The 21,185-nt window shown below is 39.1% G+C and overlaps 1 protein-coding gene across 1 annotated transcript in view; it reads right to left on the minus strand.

Moving 5' to 3' along the window:
• LOC124130893 (B1 bradykinin receptor-like) overlaps nt 1–20,944 on the minus strand; it is a 96,290-nt gene extending 75,346 nt beyond the window's left edge. The window contains exon 1 of the mRNA XM_046493948.2: nt 20,743–20,944. The gene's annotated coding sequence lies outside the window, so the exon portion shown is untranslated. The remainder of the gene's footprint in view (nt 1–20,742) is intronic.
• Between the last annotated feature and the right edge of the window lie 241 nt (nt 20,945–21,185).

Consider the following 21,185-nt stretch of genomic DNA (forward strand, 5'->3'; position numbering starts at 1 on the left):
AACACCAGAAGTTATTAAATTAAATCTATATTTCTATACTGCCCGGAGTTTGCCTTGATATGGGCATTCTGGAGTTGGTCTCTACCCTGCATCCCTAAGTACGTGTACAGGCCTGACTTTCTACGAGATGGACAATAACTCACCCCCCCCCCCCCCCCCCCCCCCCCCCCCCCCCAGCCCACCCCACTCCCACTAAACTGACCGATCCTCTCTCTTCTGCCTTGTTTGGTTGCATTTGTAGATCCCACAGGACATGTCAATATCATTAGAATCATTCATCATTCCGTATTATGATTATGATGTTTATTATTTATATGTTATTCATATCTGGTGTGCAAGTTACAATACATATTTTTGCTCATTTTTTAAACGATTCGACATTTTCATAATTAATTGCGGGAAAATGTTTTTAATATATCTCAATTACTTGGCGAATTCTGATTGGCAAGCGGTGTTTTGACTCAAACCGTCATATGTAACCATTGAAAAAAACGCTAGAATGCGAGATCGCGACAATTGGCCAATGTCGCGTTCTCGCGCTCTTGTGCTTTTGTGCCAATTGCCTGTGCAGTTACATTTAACTGTTTGTAACAACGCGGTCAAGCGTCGGTCGCAATCTCGCGTTTTCTTGCTTTTGTGTCAATTGCCCGTACAGTTATATGTAAAACATTTTATAATGCGAGAACGCGTGCCAGAAACCTATGATGGTGGTTTCTGTGCCATCCAAGCTGACAAGCAGTTATATATCTGAAATATAAATACTGTTCAAAGCAGTGTTAAGTCAAACTCACTCACTTATTCAGAGCATGTACACGCCTCAAGCTGTAAAATAGGGTTCGTTCCCAGTATTAGCATGACTAGCATGTGAACGTTGAAGCCGCTATAAATTAATGGTTATAGGCTGATTGATTTATATAAAAATCATGGGAGGCATTTTTTGTTTACATTATATATTTTTTCTAAGGGAACTATTTAAGGCATCTGCGTACAATTCACATGCATCATGTGTGTTCAATTGGGTTACGTATTTGGAGTATTTCGTCAAGTAAAGAAAGTAGGAACACACAAATTATTGATATTTCTATTTCAAGGAACTTGGGGGCAATAGCATCATGCTAGGCGGGATGTTTTGTAGTCAGGGGGGATCGGATGAAAGTGCATTAATTAATTTTGTATGGTCCAAAGTAGCGAGTATGGTGTCGTGTAAAACATCGAACAAGCTCATATTTGCCGAATCCTACAAATTGGTCCGTGGGGCGGTCGGGTAGCCTAGTGGTTAAAGCGTTCGCTCGTCACGCCGAAGACCCGGGTTCGATTCCCGACATGGGTACAATGTGTGAAGCCCATTTGTGGTGTCCCCCGGAATATTGCTAAAAGCGGCGTAAAACCATACTCACTCACTCATTACAAATTGGTCCGTGAGGATTTTGCTTTGAGAATCATCATATCTTTTATATAAACAGTTTAAGCCCATCGTTGGAATAGAAAAGTATATTAGTTATGTTTTAAATTATAATTATAGAGTCGCACTTACAAGACTGAGATTATAATCTCATGGGAGACACGGTAGTAACAGGATTCCCCGTGGGGAGTGAGTGAGTGAGTTTGGTTCTACGCCGCTTTTAGCAATATTCCAGCAATATCACGGCGGGGGACACCAGAAATGGGCTTCACACATTGTACCCATGTCGGGATTCGAACCCGGATCTTCGGCGTGATAAGCGAACGCTTTAACCGCTAGGCTACCCGACCGCCCCTCCCCGTGGGGAGAGAAATGTATAAAATGTTATATCAACGACATGGAAGATGAATTTCACTTTGTAGTAATTTGTTCTTTCTATAGAAAAGTTTGTTGTTTAAGAAATATTATTATGTTAACCCATCAGTATTCATATTTGTCCAGTCATTCATTACATCTGATAATATTGGTTGTCAAAGAAATTTAGCCAAATATGTCTGTGAATCTTTAAAATTAAGAAACAACAATTACGTTAAATATCTATTGCTTATTCTCGACAAAGTTCTGAACTCTATTCTGTAAAATCAATAATGTATTTAATATAATTCTTTCCACAACGCCAAATATCCTATGTATCTCGTGTACATGGCCAGAAGCAAAATAAAGTCCGTCTGTCTGTCCGTCTAAAACTGACGGTGTAGCCGCGAATACCTGCAATACTGCTGATGCGGCTTTAAGCATTATTTACTCACTCATGATCACTGACTGTGATATTTTTGTCCAGCTTCCGGACACTTTAATGTCTTCACTATTATTGAACATTCATGTACATATTTTATTTTGTTAAATTATATTAAACATGTTGAGGTTTTTAATTGAAAGTACATAGGAAACTGTAACAATGGAAGAGGACATGCGTACACTTCATAGGACTTTGTGTATGTAAATTACATGAAAGCATTTTCGAGCGAAGTCGTAATTTTGCGAAATGCTACTAACTTGTAAAATGAAGAGCATGAAAGAAGCGTCACCTCAGGACTACTAACGTGCGCATGCGCCTCCACCTACTATGCATGCACGCGGACAGCGTCTAAAACGCGAGAACGCGAGAACGCGAGAAAATGAAATGTCGCAAATGTCGTGGCATTTCTTTTGTGTTTTTTTTTATCACTGTGGATGTCTGACTTGCCGTTGCAATCGTTTTATACCCTTACCCGCACGTGCATTTGCAGATGTCCGTGGTGCACGTGTTTTTCACTTTTTCGCGTGTTATCTCGCAAACATGTAACAGACGATTAACATTTTCTGCATACACTATTGTTGTATTTAGGTTATGTGTTTTAGATAGACTTCATCGAAAAAAAAATTATACTTTGTCTGAAATTTATATTTTCAGTTCGTAAAGTTTCTTTTGGACGTCAGTTTAGTTTGGTCAGTTTTACCTTCACAGAAATTCCCGTTCAAAATAGCCAGTAAACTATCTCAGAATCTACTGTAACAACAATAGTGTGACGTCATCATAATTGCTGAAAACAGAGCTACCACATGGTCTTGTCCTACATGTAGCGTTCGTCCTACGACAGTGGTTCAGATAACTGTCCAGGAAATCGACGAGTCAAGAAAGAAATACCACCACCCAAGTATGGGAATGATAAAGCATATAATGTAAATCCAGAGAATGGAAATTTAAATTTACAGGGACATATTGATTGCAAAATTGTTTTGGCATTGCGTGTGTTTTTGACGGATGCCATCGTTAGGGCAGGATACGCTCATCCTTCCATGAACATCTGTGTCGTTACTATTTGGGTAGTTATTCGTAAACTCATGTTCATGATATCAATAAAGTCGAAAATTAACAATGGACTCAGCACATAGCAGGGATTCCTTTGATCGTGGACCCGTGAAGATCCGGGTTAGAATTGGTCTTCAGCAACCCATGCTTGCCGTTAAAGGCGACTTTGCTTGTCGTTAAAGACGACTAACGAGATCGGGTGGTCAGGCTCGCTGACTTGGTTGATACATGTCATCGATCCCAATTGCGTGGATTGATGCTCATGATTTCAATCACTGGATTGTCTGGTCCAGACTCGATTATTTTACAGACCGCCGTCATATAGCTGGAATATTTCTGAGTGCGGCGTTAAACAACAAACAAACAAACAAACAAACAAACAAACAAAACAAATCCTTTGATCGTTGAAATGGTTTTGTCGCATATATTTACAAACAACGATGCAAATTTAAAGTGAAGTCGAATATTTTGTTTTTGTCATTTACCGTGTGTTGTACAATGACCATTGAAAGCAGAAGCAAATTGTGGACTTCTCCGTGTAACATGATATTTCATGTACAATATGCCTGGTAGTGGCTGATGCTAAAGATAACTCGGACCTGATTGAGCATAATTGAAACATGTCCCGTCTGATTGCAGTATTTCTGTTTATTTGTTTTGAAAGGGTCGTTTTGCGTGAGGAAAGCGAATAGATCAGACTGGTTCTATCCTAGAGGATCAACAAGACGTTTGTTTGAAATCATGATACAGTCAATGAGAGTCAAACGAGGACATTTCACGTTGTAGTGCCAATGGTATTGATCTGAAGAACGATGCTAATTAAACCAAATCGTCCACTGTTTCCTTTCAACACAAATTAGCAAATAAACTGTGACAGCGAAGTGGATACGAATGGTAATGTTTATAGATCTTTGATGTTTACAGGAAGAAATTTAGTATTTATGTGTTAGGGGAATTGATTTGATGCTTGGTGTTAGGACTACCTTGTTATGTATTCACATAACCACTTGCGTTGTTGCAGTTTGTATTTTGAAGTGTTCTGTAAGAATAATCGCTCATCCTCGTAATCTGTGAGGGCGGTGGATTATCCAAGTAATTAAGAATTAACTCATCGATGCTTCAAAATACCCCAACTTAGGTTTTCGCTTTACTGATACTAGGGAAAATTGGATTTTCGCTAACCCGGCACGACACCAAAATTCCGGTGTTTGTCAGGACTTCGTGTTTGTTGTTTAACGCCACACACATCAGCTCTATGACGGCAGTCCGTAAATATTCGAATCAGGTCGAGACAATTCAGTGATTGAAATTATCGATCTACCCAATTGGGATACGATGACATGCATCAACCAAGTCAGCTAATTACGCCACGATATCGCTGGAATATTGCGTACTACGTCAGTAATATAATTCCATTTAAATTATGTACCGAGAGGGAAATTAGCCTAGGTCCACGGCAACATATGCTTGCCGTAAGAGGCGACCAAATGGATCGGATGGTCAGTCCAGGGTAATTGGTTGATTGCGTGTTCTCGTTCCCCGACGACGTTGATTGTTGCTCACAATATCGATCACTGGTCCATACACAAATATTTCATGCTGCTGTCGTATAGGTGGACTATTACTGGGTGTTGTATTAAGCAACAAACAAACAAACAAGTTACACGCGGCCAGCGGTAATAGAATTGATCTAGTGACAGTAACTGTCGTAATAATGGGCATGTGAGTATCCACGTGTGTATTGCCTATGACACACATATCAGCATCACTAAGCATAAACAAGGGTTTGCAACTAACGTGCCTATATCCCCCGCCCCTGTTGCAGAATTTATCACATAATTAAATCTAAACAAACCCTAACCTTTTTTTAACCGAGGTGGAACTTGTCATGGAAATTGTAAAAAAAAGAAGAGTTTGGAACCTAAGTCCATCTTGCTGCCATGGAAACGTAAAAAAAATTGTTTTTCTAAAATTTCTAAATAGCAAAAGGCACCAGTTCAGCATGTACCTGACAAACCTGCAAAGTTTCAAGAAAAAATATTGAACGGTTTAAGAGTTATGCTCCGGCAACGAACCCTACCCTCACAGAACCTGTCCATCTTGTTGCCATGGAAACGTTCAGCATGTACCTGACAGACCTGCAAAGTTTCATGAGAAAATATTGAACGGTTTCTCAGTTATGCTCCGGAAACGAACCCTACCCTCACAGAACCTAAGTCCATCTTGTTGCCACGGAAACATAAAAAATACAAATTTTAAAAATTTCTAAAAAGCAAAAGGCACCAGTTCAGCATGTACCTGACAGACCTGCAAAGTTTCCTGAAAAAATATTGAACGGTTTCTAAGTTATGCTCCGGAAACGAACCCTACCCTCACAGAACCTAAGTCCATCTTGTTGCCATGGAAACGTAAAAAAATAAAAAATTATAAAATTTCTATATAGCAAAAGGCACCAGTTCAGCATGTACTTGACAGACCTGCAAAGTGTCATGAAAAAATATTGAACGGTTTCTGAGTTATGCTCCGGAAACGAAACGTGACGGACGGACGTACGGACGGACGGAGCCCGTTTCTATATCCCCCGCCAACTTTGTTGGGCGGGGGATATTAAGCATTAGTAAGCATCACTAAGCATAATTAAGAAGTAGTAAGCATCAGTAAGCATCAATAACATCTTGAGCATACGTTTTGCACAAAGAATGTGTGCATTTCTTTCCTTTACAATTTAAAAAGTGTGAAAGTATTCCTGGTGCATCCCAACAAAATCGATAAACACTGCGACGCCACATTCGTTGAAAGAGCCTAAACGTGTCTTATCTCTATGCAATGAATGTGCGTTTTGTTGTTTGTGGAGAAAAAAAGAATTCAAACAGATTTCCAATAGTACGCCACGAACGCATTTCATTCAACTCGCGATAAAAACAAGGCATGATCTCGACATGTGAGTGATTAAATAAGCTGTTTGAACAGAATGTCAGTAATATCACGGCGTGTGTGAAAACATTTCTCGCCAACCGACGACTTTTACGATGTGGGAACGCATCGCATTAAACGACGACCGTCTTAATGTCAGAACATATCTAAACAGCCGACGACTTTTTCAATGTAAAGGGGCATAGAATTATCCGACGACTTCCTCACTGTCAAAACACATCACAGTGACAGAACATATCGTATCACGGGAGGTTGAGACACTGTGAGAATACACCACATGAAATGACGACAATTTCAAGGAGAAAAACTAATATCAGATGTCACCTCTTTCAATGTGAAAGAAACAATCTCCCGAAACAACTACAATATATCGTACCACTTATATATGTTAATTAATTAATATGACGACTTATGCATCTTATATAATTAATATACTCCAACAAAGTAGAGGATATCTGAACCTAACAGATGATTACAGAAATACAAAGAGGTATCGAGTGATGGTAATTGATGGATAAGCAAGAGAAAGGAGCAAGAGTCTCATAGCAATCAACATTACATGGTGGCGGCGAACTGTAATGGTGCACGCTATCAAATAAATCAATTAATGAACGTTTGAGAAGACTTACTCAATAATGGGTCATGCTCCCACAATTGGTCAAACATTCGTTTATACGGCTTCGCCAGGTCCGAATCAATCTCCCCTTGACAATTTGAGACGATGAATTCCGCTAATTGTGTATTTGTCCATCTTTAGAAAACGATAATTAAACTTTTGTTTCTGCAGAAACCAGTTCCAGTGTCTTCAATTCACAGACTGGGACACCTAGGCTGCCTCTCGGCTAGTTTTACCAGGTTGAAACATACCAATAACCCTTAGACGTTCATCACGTTGTAGGCGATGCATTCCCGATATGTTCACAAATACTGCATTAAAGCAAGAATAGAGAGCTTACGTGTTACCACGGATATTGAAAATCAACAAACTAATGGTTTAGAGCGTTTTGACGTCCTTTCACTGAAGTGTCAAAAACAAGAATGACAATGGTCATCGAGTGTGCATAAGCTCCTCGCAGTGATCTATCAACTCCACACGCAATGTCGTTGAATAAGCCAAGGGATGTTGAGAGCTTTCAATATTTGTTTGTGAAACGTGTTCCTAGAGTACAAAAGCACGCGTTTTGGTATTACACAATGTATGCTTATTAAACGGGTGATCTCTTCACGGGCAAGTAATAAAACACTGTTACATAACATGCATGACATTATCACCAGGGTCATGTTCATTACATATGACATAACCACAAACCTCCCTCCGGAGTACTTGTAATTCTATCACTAAAAAAACGGTTACGTCATTCTAATGGATCTTGTACCGCCCAATGAGGCGATAGGTAATACGGTTATGATCTCCGTCCATCGTGTTGTGACAGCATTATCCCTTTGTTGTCAACACCTTACCTATGTTATCCCACTCATATATGCAATAGTTGTTACTGTTAATCCTTCACCTACTATATATATTCTGTACTAGGTCCCTCATTCAGTCTTGCTTGACAACGGTATAAGGATCTATACCGAAACGTCGCTTTTCCTAGTATTAAAGAAGTTGTCATCCATAAAAATTGTGTCTACCTTGTCATCCGTCAACTTCTAAGTAATGCCTATCAAACCATTTACGGTTATGACCTGTTACAGTTTTACAGCCAATGCTTTTGTTTTCTTAGCTGTAGCCGGTCCCTAGGGACTACAGATAGGTCTCATTTTAGGCATCAGTCTCCCGTTAACTTATTTGCTTTGTTGGTTATACATGTAATTGTACAGGGCGTCACAATGCGCATCCTTCACTGAACTGGTGTGTGGTGATATAATTACAATGACGATGACAATCTCTTATTGTCCTTTAGACCAACAGACCCACAAAACAAATACATTTTAAATACTTACAATATTAAGAAGATATCTTTTGGATGTCAACTTCTTAATCATGAGGAATATAACGTTTTGGAATATATCCCACTCCATCATCAGGTGAATAGAAGCTATGAAGCAGAGAACATATTTTTTTACCTGTAAGAACAACATACAACAGGTACATAAATATGTTCTCTGCTTCATAGCATTTATTCACCTGCTGAAGAAATAAGCATATACTCCGAAACGTTGTGTTCCTCATAACAAAGAGGTTGACATCCATATATTCTCTTCCTCATGTGTATGACTTCTAAATGCCTTTCAAAGACTTAAATGACATAGTGTACATACATGTAGTATGTCCATGGATCTTGAACATATTACACACAAACCTTGCAAGAATAAATATTGTTTTCTTATTATTTGATAAGAATATTGATCTTATGACATGCCAATTGATCATATCTCAGGAAACATATGTGGAACGTTTATTATTATATTAGGGACAAAGCAAGGGTTCATGTTCTTCATTTTCTAACGCAAAGCATTTAGTTAAAAGAATAATTATCCTTATTAATACAGTACATGGAACAATTGTCTCCAACATAACATCTTAATACGGCCTTATTGCAATACAGGGAAATTGAATGCAGTCTTATCTCGGTTCCCGTAAACCAAAATGTAATCTCTTAAACTCCTGGTATTTAAATTGTTTTTTCTTTAAATAAAAACATGTGTCTGGGCTATTTGTTCTATTGAGAGTTGTATTGGCGTTGCTATGGGAACAAGCTACATAACCTTTGTTGAGAAATGTTATATTAAAGTAACTTGCACGATTACTGTCACACGTATTGACGTCTCCTGCTGTGGATTACGTCTGTAGCCTGGGATCATGTGTCAATCATGGAACAGTGACAGAAGCCTAATTCTATCCGTTAATGCGGCAAAATTCTTTTCCATGAACATAAGTATTTTATGCTGAATTCAGAGTCGGTTGTACTATTCCGACTATATCATGATCATATATTTATGACTTCTTATTAAATGTGGATGATACCATGTGTTCGTGAAAAAAAAGAACATATCCCATCGGTTGCACCCGTAACAAACACATACAAAACCAAGTCAATTGTTTAATTTAGAAAGACTTAAACATGATACAAGTCAAAATAAGGAATTGCATCGGACATCATTTTTGTCACTGAGGCGTCAAATTTGGAAGTGTCCTCAAAAAAGTAATCTTGTCCCGGTCTTAATACCCCGAGTTAAAGGGCTTTCAATGTGTATTGTCAACATCATTTTCATGGCGCCCCAGATAGAGATTCTCAATGCACGATATATAACTTCATTAGTCAAACGAGGCCAAACTGTTAATAATTTATTAGCATGTTAGGCAGAGCATATTTCCACAATTGGACCGAATGTTAATAAGCGTGACTATTGAATTATCACGTGTCCCGCTTTGTAAACAACAAGGTTATGTTCTTGATATTTATGTCAAGGTTTAGATGCAGCGCACACTGGCTGGAAATAGAAACTGGTAGAAAACTTAATATCCCTCGCGAAAATAGATTTTGCAAACTATGTCAAGTTGGCCTAATAGAAAACGAGTTTCATTTCCTGCTAGTGTGCCCTGCATACACTCACCTACGCCATCTCTATATTCCTTCAAAATATTATTTACACCTAAATGTCCATAAGTTGGACACAAAGCTGATTATTAATATACCTAAATATCTGTATCACAGTAAAGAAGAGAGAACACGTATTTTATCATTGTGACTGTTGCCATAAATATGCCATACATTTTGTACAAAGGGCCTGTGGCCTGTACTGTACTGAATAAAGATCTGATATACCAATGTAATGGTTTGGAGTATATTAATAATCTCCCGAGGAACAGTTATATCCAAAATGATATTACGGTAACCTTTGTTGCTCTACACAATAGTCCAACTGCTCAAACAAGCTATATAGGTATACCTTGCCACCGAACTTTATCTCCTAGTATTCAGTGGTACTCCATTCCGACCAACCTATATAGAAATAACAGGAACTATAATATGTGGTTTAAATAGTATCGAATGTTGCAGTATAAGTTGGGAGTATACAAATGACTTAATAAGTAGTATTTATTCCCGATTGATTGAATGGCAATTTTTGGCCTTTCGCTACTTCGGATGACTGGATGCTGACGTTATAGATGTAACAGTCAATGTGTAAACTTACTGAAGATTTAACTTAGGCAAGTATATATCCAACGAATTCCAAGCAACTTGATGAATTTCATCATCGAATGACTGACAATAATAGGATTAAAAGAAAACGAAAGTCAAATTGTATGTATATAAATTTCTTAAGCTCCGTGTCTTTAAAGTTTTTTGTTTTTCTTTAAAATATTTTGTTAGTGTCTATTTGTTCTATGGAGAGTTTGCTGTATGTGGTTTGCTATGGAAACAAGTTATAACATCAGTCAATGTAAATAATGGACCGCCTCCGTGGTCTAGTGGTAGAGCGTCCGCCCGGAGAGCGGAAGGTCGCGTCATACCAAAAGACGTTAAAAGATGGTACTTGTTGTAACCCTGTCTGGTGCTCGGTATTACGGGGCTAAAACGAGGACTGACTCGGAGTCAGTATACTGTGTCTGAGTGGGATATTCATGTTAAACTGCGGCATGGTATCTGAGTTAGCTAGCACTATAAATCGGCATCAGTCCGGACTAGTACAAGCAGACACACAAACACACACACGTACATGCTAGTCGCTATATAAGTTCAATAATCTTGGACGCGACGTTAAACCCAATTTCACCTCATCTCACAATGTGTATAATGACTGAAATTTTCACTTAGGTAATTTACAAATCGAAAAACAATATTTCAGTCCTTTTACACTGACTTAGATATATGTATGTCCATTTATGTTATTGTGAGAACGGATTTCAAACGTTTTAATATATGATAGTATCAAAAGAAAACGTAATACAATGTAAACTGCGTATATTTTGGGGCTTTATATTATTAGTCTATTTTGAAGTTTTAAAGCGATTTTGATCTCCAAATAATTTGTCAGTCACTCTGTCAAATTAATGAACAGAATTGTCAGTCAGTTTGAAAAATGACTGATATATTTAGGTATTTTGTAAATTGCTAAGTGAATCACATTTTACACATTGATTGTAACACATAGACACGATATATAACAGCTACATTGTCCTAAAGCCAAACCAAAGCAAGAACATTATTCCAACAGGATCATCAAAATCGATTTTATACAAGAAGGATTTAGACAAAGCAATCTGCTCTTCCGCTTCTACATCTTTATTACAATCTCCATCATCAGAATAAAATATCCAACTGACATCTCATTTTACAACAAATTAGAAATTCAATCAAACAAACAATACAGCCTCCAGAGGGAAGCGTTTACAAAATTACGATAAAAACAAAAACCATAAACAATGTCAGCTTCTGATTAACCCGTAGTTTGGTGTAATCGGCCATGTTCTATCCTAGAACGAACGTAACAATTTAAATCCAAATAGAGGTCCCGTTTAGTGGGAATGTAAAATTGGAATATTTCAACCAAAGAAGAAATGAACATACGCATTGCAGTGGAAGAATGAATTCACTTATTCTGTAACACTAAATTTATTTTCGTGAGATATTAATTTATGGTGTTCGTTGGTGTGTGTCAGAAGTTTTATTCTAAACGCTGCCGTATGATGTATCTTTTTTGTTGTCTAATGCCTCAGGGGTGGTCGGGTAGCCTAGTGGTTAAAGCGTTCGCTCGTCACGCCGAAGACCCGGGTTCGATTCCCGACATGGGTACAATGTGTGAAGCCCATTTCTTGTGTCCCCCGCCGTGATATTGCTGGAATATTGCTAAAAGCGGCGTAAAACCACACTCAGTCAGTCAGTCAGTCTAATGCCTCACCCCGCAATATACATGTACCAGGTTATACGGATAATCGACTCTGGACCAGGGAAACCAAGGATTGATATCATGAGTAACGTCCCAAGATTCGTGGTAAGATGACAAGCAAGTAATCTGTTTTATCACTTGCCGTTTATACCTCTTTTCTTTTAAAATCACTGCCGTGTGTGAATAGGCAGACGTCTATCCGATCCACTGCATAATCCAATTGAATTCAATGAAGTAATACTTCAAACACATCAAACGTTTACACATATTTATTTAATATCATACAACGGCCCACCTGTATAATTCAGGAGTCTGTTCCACAAAGCTATCCTTGGCTTACACACACACACTATAAAAGTGCAAAACCTCCATTGCACCTCATTTCACCCTCACTTTAACATAGACTTTCGACTGTCGCTGCGCTCCGATCGCCTTGTGGTCCTGCACCACAATGTTTACAATCACGTCATAATTCACTAAGACGTAATTTGTGAAATTTTGTTGCAAGACACCGGCAAAAACAATGCCATGACGTCAGGGATGTATGACCATTTCTAGTGTTGGCCTTATCTAATGATACCATACGTATCCCTTCCCTGTTACCAGGGATGGCTGACACTTGTCTGAAACAGCTTGTGTGTATAACGTACAATCATTTCAACATTCTGAGGAATGAACTTGACATTTCAAGGTTTTCTACACGCCGGGTTCCAATGCTTCTGACTCCTGATTAGAAACGTTCCCAGGTCGTCATCTCTCGTGTGAATGTACGTCGTTTTGAATCAGATCTAGCTAGCTTTGTTGAGCGATTTGTCACCACCAATCAGCCAGAGACTAAACCACAGTCAAGGCAATGGAAACATTCTCATTCTCCGAAGAAGGCAAAGTCTTTTGTCTGCAAAGTTTTCTAAGATTCCAAAGGTGGACTATCTCCCTAAAGGTCAAGTCAGAACATTAATGGCCAATATTTTGCACAACTGCTCAGTCAACTGAGTGAGAATATCAAGGCTGAACATCATGGAAAACTCACTAATGACGTCCTGTTCCCCCGGGATAATGTACCTGTTCACAAGTCTGTAATCCCCCTGGTTGAAATGTATGGCTGCGGCTTAGAACTCATTGATCATCCACCGTATTTTCCAGATTTGGCACCGTCCGAAATGACCGAGGAGGACCTTTTACACCAACATATAGACTAATAATTAAAAACTAAATTCACCAACGCAGTCCATCACAGGTAGGCTCAGAACCTTTCAGATACCCCTCGCAAAGGTCTCACACACAATCCACCTGTCCATCATTATCTATCTCACACACAATCCACCTGTCCATTGTTATATATCTCACACGCAATCAACGTTTCCATCATTATCTATCTCACATATAATCACCAAAGTGCTCAACACATTGTCTATCTCACACATACTATTGTGGGCTGTCCATCTCCTCACAACTATGGCAATCCCTCAACCTGTCTATCTTCGTTTGATGCCATGCCAGCTTATTGAGATAAGGTTTCACGGCTGTAACCCGACGGATAGTCAGGTGGAATTCCAATGTGTTAACTACCAAGTCCAGATAGAACACGGCAAACAGACAGACAGACAGACAGACAGAGACAGACAGAGACAGACAGAAACACACACAGAGACAGACAGACAGACAGACACAGACAGAGACAGACACACAGAGACAGACAGACAGACAGACAGACAGAGACAGAGACAGACAGACAGACAGAGACAGACACACAGACAGAGACAGACACACAGACACACACACAGACAGATAGACAGACAGAGACAGACAGACAGACACAGACACAGACACACACACACACAGACAGACAGACAGACAGAGACAGACACACACACACAGACAGACAGAGACAGACAGAGACAGACAGACAGACAGACAGAGACAGACAGACACAGACAGACAGACAGACAGACAGACAGACATACAGACAGACAGAGACAGACAGACAGACACAGACACAGACACACACACAGACATACAGACAGACAGACAGAGTCAGACAGACAGACAGAGACAGACAGAGACAGACAGACAGACAGACAGAGACAGGCAGACAGACACAGACAGACACAGAGACAGACACAGAGACAGACACAGAGACAGAGACACACACACACACACACACACACACACACGCGCGTCGCTAAATAAATGCAATAATCTTGGACGCGACGTTAAACCTCATCTCACAAATGAACAAGGTTTTAAAAAACAAGTTCCCCGAAGAGCTGAAAAATGGAGTCTAATTTAAGTCTCACCTAAACAAGATACAAACAGAAAATATACGAGATAAAATACATTAATAAACTGAGCCGTTCCATACGGAACTTCGAGAGACTATTATACATTAAATATATGGAAAGAACACTTAACTTAAAACGAAACAGTGGACCTATGTTACAGTAAGGTGAATATAAGACAGGTATATACAACTTGACACTACGTTGTTTTAAGACATTTAAGCAGGTTTTTAGCTGTTAAGTCATTTGAGGATGCGACCAAATAACCTTTACGTCCTCGACACCATTAAAAGTCATGAAACCGTATAGTACTTGTCTTCATTTTTTTCACAAGGAGGTTACTGCCATCAGAATATAAAGGACATTGTAATAAAACGTGATCTTAATCCTCAATAAAATCTTTAATACTATTTTTCTTCTTGTAGCAGAGAAAGGACAGCACATGAGGCAATTTAAGTCTCTCCGCCGTCAGTCACGCAATGCTCTTCTTGCACTCGGAGTCCGCGAAGTACGCAATATGTCCGCTATAAGTACGATTTTGTGCCTAAATGCCCTTGGGTATCGACCAATTTCTTCAGGAATAAAGTATTGTTTACGTTTCCTTGCATAAGAACGCGACTCCCATGTGACTCAGATTCCAGATGTTTATTGAATACAACGGATTCGGCTGAGGCATCGGACTTACATGGCTTATGTACTTTCCTGGCCGTGTTGATGACCCAGTTGTTCCTGGTACAGGGCTAACCTGAGTTCTAAGTGCGTACATATATCAGCTCGCGATCGGCTACAGTGTTGCGATCTAATTTGTTAAAAAAAAGTTATGAAATGAGATTGGAACAAGGATCTTCAGCACTTTTCACTGCGTATGGATATTTCTCTTGATAATTATCCTTTTTTTCCAATTCCGAAATTTGAAAAAGGTGGCATTCGGCCTGGCGAACCAGCTACTGCATTACTTGGTTTTTAAGGATGATCAATACTTATCAGAATAATCTCGATTTTCGTTGTCTTACCTCCACATTCTGCTAGCTAGATTTACGGGTTCAGTTGGTGTAGATGTTATCTTGAGGTACAATCAAGCGCGCTCTTCAGTAATTCTACCGAGACTTCAAAGAGCGTCATACGACTCTTGCTCAAAATTTCTTTGATCAAGGTTACAACAGACAAGGCCTCGGTAAAGCTTTCAAAACGTTTCATGGTAGACATGTGAAGACATTTCCAAATTTATAAAAATGGTGTCTTATGCAATTCCTTATTTGGTATTGTACCTTATGTTTCCGTGTTTGTTCAGGTTTCCGGGTGTTATTGAGTATTTAACCCCCGGTAATTTCTTTATTTTATATCTCCATTTGACGCCGTCGGTGCCACATTGAGTGAGTGAGTTAAGTTTTAAGTCACATGGGCAATATTTCAGCCATAACGTGACTATGGTTCCACATTGAAATGCCCAGGCTTTTATATAGTCAATAACAACTGCAGATCCGACAAAATAATTTTTTGTTGAAAGGAAACTGCCCCATGATCTATAAATGTCTAGATATTGTAGTTAATACCACCTGAGAGATTGTTTAAGATGGGTTACGATTCACTGTTAAATTGGTATACATAACAAACTTTGAACGAGTAGACCAATAAACTCTTATTTGAAGGACTGCCAATTCGCCGATCCTACCCCTTTTAGTCTCCTGATAGGAGGCCTAAGGGATCTATCCGTTTGGGATTCCGGGGAAGAATATACATGAAGGTCCCCAGCAATCTATGCTCGTAAGAGGCGACTAAATGGATCTGATAGTAAGGCTCTGTGACTGGGTTAATTGTACAGTACGAAAAGGATCAATAGTGACGGATGTTCAGTACGACCTGGAGGACTAACGGGTGTGCAGTACCTTCAGTAGAACTGACAAGGGTTCACATACGTGTAGGGGGAACAATAGGAGCTCCGTACTTACATAATGCTTAACGGGAGATCAATATGGACAGAAAGACTAACGGGAGTTTATACAGGCGGGAATACTAACGGGCGTTCCATATGGACAGAAAGACCAACGGGAGTTCATACCGGCGGGAATACTAACGGGCGTTCCATATGAGCAGGGGGACTAATGGGAGGTCAATATGGACAGGGGGACTAACAGGAGTTTATATCGGTGGGAGTACTAACGGGAGATCCATATGGACAGGGAGTTTAACGGGAGATCCATATGGACAGGGGACTAACGGGAGTTCCATAGGTACACAAACACTTATGGAGGGTGGGGGTAAATATATAGACTTATTGGATTGTAATGTTTAGGGGAACTAACGGGAGATCCAAACGTATTGGAATTATTCTGAACGCAATAGAAACAGGTTGGGGAAGAACGGGAGTTAAGACTATATTATTTCTAAAACTAGAACTGTTATTTATTCACGCTGTACACTTCTTAAAGTACTAGAAACTATTAGGGTTTTATCGATAAAATAAACATTGATCCAGGAAATTATCTGCCACAATTATGAATTGTTGAAAGATGCTGTTAAAACAAATACTTAAGTTACAACACACACACACACACACACACGCACGCACGCACGCACGCACGCACGCACGCACGCACAAACACACACACACACACAGACACACACACACCACACACACACCCTATACACCCCCTATACAGTGTACACACTGACGCTCAGAAGTGGAATACGAAACTTACAGGTTCTCATGAGCCAGTTTCTTGTAGCAATCAGCGACTCCAACGACAGATAGCGTTTACATGTGGGTGAATCAATAACGTTTAGGCAGGCTTCATTCACTTCGCTCGTTCACTTAAAAACAACGCCGCGGTCTTGTGTCAGGGTGTTACAGAATGGCACCTAGGAGATCCAGTTCGTTTGTGTTGTGAGGTAATGCCTTAAATAAAGTAGACTTCGAGCATATGAATATCTTCTTGTGTTATGGTAACGTTGCGAATCGTTGCTTAAAACTCTTGATCAAATCTTTTTTGGTCAATTAAACTTTGTTTTAAACAATGCACACCTTCCGCGTCAGCATGTGATTAATGATTAATGATGAAATTAGCGCTGCTCGTCCATATGAACATCGTGATCAGTCAGTGCACCCATTCAGTTTTAGCATTTGACGTGAAATGTGACGAACTACAGTATTTCGAGATCACATTTAAATTTTCTGACTCAAAAGCATAACAGTCACATTTAAACGAGGTTCCGACACGTTTTTGAAGACAGAGCTGACAAGCTGACACAGTTATATTTTTTTCAAATATATAAATACTGAACCACAAAAGAAACCTCACCATGGATAGATATATGAGAAACCTTATTGTCCAAACACTGTTAACATACTTTGAGACATATTAAACAGATGAAACTTGGCAAAACTGATCATCAAGATTGAAATTAAAGTGTCAAATGTTCTTAAACTGAAACACAACACGAGTCTCTGAGAAAATGGCATCACAAGTCAGTATCTCGTGTGTCCGCCATTTGCATTGATGACTGCCGAGCGCATCCAAAAGTGGAAGAGATATGACAATCGGTGTTAGGAGAATATTTAAGAATTGAGTTGCACTTTATGTGAGTTTATTGGAGTACGAATCTTCATATATGTAGAGCGAGGGCCAAACTATATGAACGTCGGAGCTTGCACACTAAATGAAAGTCAATTCTTATAATTTGTATACCGCTTTTTTACCCTAAAGGATGTAGACCTTGATTTATACACAACTGAATTTAGTACATGTGACTTCATGTTTACACTGACAGCCAAACAACAACCAGCTGTATCGCGGAATAAAATAGTTCCACAAAAGGAGAGGTAACATGAGCTAACGCATGCTCAACAGGAACAGCCTTTGTTGTTTCAGTAAACAAATGTACTCAAATAATATCCTCATAAGATGATAAAGGTCTGTTAGGAACTACCTCAGTAGGTCAGTCACAGTGACAGCGCGTCGTAAACATTTACATCAAGTACAAGACGTCAAAATGGCCGACATGATAAATGTGACGGAAGAGATTTCCGAAGTCTTTTTATGAACATTTGGTTATAACAAGTGTTAGTCATCACTGATCAGTTGGTCGATCGCTGAAAGGTGATTGTATAGATGTGTCAAAGAGATGCTAAGGTACATTCATATATTGCTGTAGACTGTCACTGTAGCCTAGACACGGATCGAGTCGATACTAAGGAAGTTTGGATGTGCTTTTCTTCGGGTTTTTTTCTCCAAGATAGATTGTACTGAGGATATCCTAGAATGGACATGCAATCAAACTCTCTGACTTATTTCAATTATAAGTTCAACATTGAAGGGCTTCTGTATTTATTCGTGCTCGGGAATTCCCAGGGGTATCCCGAGGAATGTGGAAGTAGTCCGTCAGTGTTTACGTCATTTCAAGAACACGATATCGTGTAAAACGTATGAACGTCAAATTGTGTCGTTCATACACTTATGAACTTCAGTTTCGCGGGCAGTGACCGACCTCTCGTCCAATGGAAAAAGAGTACAGCGTGTTAACTTCACATTAAACAACTATACATATGTAACGTAATTGACATACATGCATACATTAGAGGTGTAACGATACGGTGGATCCGCGTTACGATAAGTATCCAGATACTATGTTTGCGAAACGATTCGTATCCTGATACAGTACTTTTATTTGATAAGTTGGCATTCTTTGTTTTTGCAGGTGAATCACAAATCTGAATCATTTGTATTTAACTTTAAGAGAGCGAAGATGGGTTTTTTCTGGGACATAAACATATAGGCTGGAGTGCACTGTGAATCTTATATGTGCTGTTTATAGCCAATCAGGAAATAACAGAGAATCTGCGTAAGGCGGTTGTTGAACAGTTGCCGTTATTCACATGTTTTTACACCACTGTAAATTGTAATGAAATGTATCGTATCCATCGCGATACTGTGGTTATAAATTGATGCATGGTATCGCGGGCCTCGTACACCACTAGTATTCATGTACCCAGTGTCTGAAACTCAGCGGAGTAAACTGAGAGCCTTAAGGGCCAGCACATTAAAAAAAACCTCCAGGCCCAGTGGAAAAACTGTAGGTCAAAACATTTTAGCTGAAGCAGGGAGACATACTTTCATACATAAATTACAAAACACAACCAGTCAACTAGATGTTTTACTGCTATCATGCCGAGTTCCCCTAGACCAGATGGTGATAGATGAAGTCAACATTTATCAAGGAAAATATCAGCTTGTAAAACATCTTTGCTACTACATGTTATGCACCATTTGATAGGTCTGATCCTACTATTTGTAAATATGAAAGTTATGTTTATCACATTTTTTAAATAATGCATTAATAACTTAATTAAGTTAGTTTTTTTTAATTAAAATCGTAAGCTTACACATTCATAACGTCCAGATTAAGCACCAAGGAAGTGAAAATGTATGGCCATTTTTCGGCAATTCTAAGACTTCGTAAAAGAGCTATCCACTAACTTATTTCTTTTTCATTTTCAATGTTAAAGAAATCGGGAAATGAAGATATACGAATTTTAAGTACGATCTATCATCACACATTTCCCGATAATAGTGGCTTTCCGTTCAGTGACAAAAGAAAATAGCGGGATAGCGATGTTTGGTATCGTTAGAAAGCTCTAAACATCAATAATATTACAGTGACCAGGAGTATATTCCTAGTTGTAAAATGCGATGTTATTGGACAGAAATTGGTTTCTTATGACTCATTTGTCGTAATCTAATACAAGCATCGTTATTGATTAAAATCAAGCCCGATATAGACCCGTTGTCGAAGCATGTGTCCCAGGTCATTTCTTTTCATAACATTGAAGGAAATATTTCTTAATTCAAAATCTATTAATATAATATGAAAGGAAATACGTATTTTCTGACTTTGTGAAAAGTGATTTAATAAATGATTGATATGACAGGTAGCTTCGGGAGTCTATATATTATTTTGACGTGGCTACGGTGTGACCAGGACACCTTCCTGCGGTGTTGAAAGAGCTAACGAGCGGAGTACCATCAATCAATCTCAGTGTTATGAATCATTTACCATGTTTACAGCTTAAAATACACTGCAGGGCGTAAGGGCCTGCTGAAATTTAAAACTATCAGCCCGAGAACAAATATGTCGGCCTCGGGCTTACGGGTCGATGTCTATGTCGAACAGTGCATGTACCTTAATTAACAATATGCCGGACACAGCTGTGGGAGATAAACACTCTTACCATCTGAGCATGCCTGAGTGCAGATGGATGAAGCCAACACTACAGCATCTCGATCTTTGTTTCTTCTTCACAGAAAAATCATACACACCTACCACACACTACATTTTCTCAACCTTGTGGATAGGCTATCGTATCTGAAAGATACGACCGAAGCTAGCCACCATCAGCTGAAGAGCCCAGCATACTAATAATCTTTAAGCGAACATCTTACCTTAAAACAGTTGTTAACGCCAGAACCAGCGTGTGTCAATATGCCAGATAAAGTCAATGCTCCGAGTTCCTCTAACATGTAATTATAACTTGAATAGCAGCACTGAATCTCCTAGATGTTGAAGTTCTCATTGCGCTTGATGCGGGAGAAAATCAATTGCAACATAATAGACATGTGTGCCTCTTGACAGATTGCACACACTTACAAAGTGCCTTCTCCCGTTCTTTTTAGTAGTCACGTGGAAGGAAAACATGCCACGAAACCGATATAAACATCATGTTGTGATGTGTCCTCATTCTCGTTATTGCCCAACTGTAATTTCTGAACTTTTATTCCTGAAGGGTCATTAGTGAAACGATATTGATTAACAATCATTTCAGGAGAGTCATTGCTGAAATATCATTGCTAAATTCTAACTGCATAATTGTTATGGGAACATTTAT

The sequence above is a fragment of the Haliotis rufescens genome, unplaced genomic scaffold (genome assembly GCF_023055435.1).
Source record: "Haliotis rufescens isolate VD_foot unplaced genomic scaffold, xgHalRufe1.0.p SCAF_143, whole genome shotgun sequence".
NCBI lineage: Eukaryota > Metazoa > Mollusca > Gastropoda > Lepetellida > Haliotidae > Haliotis > Haliotis rufescens.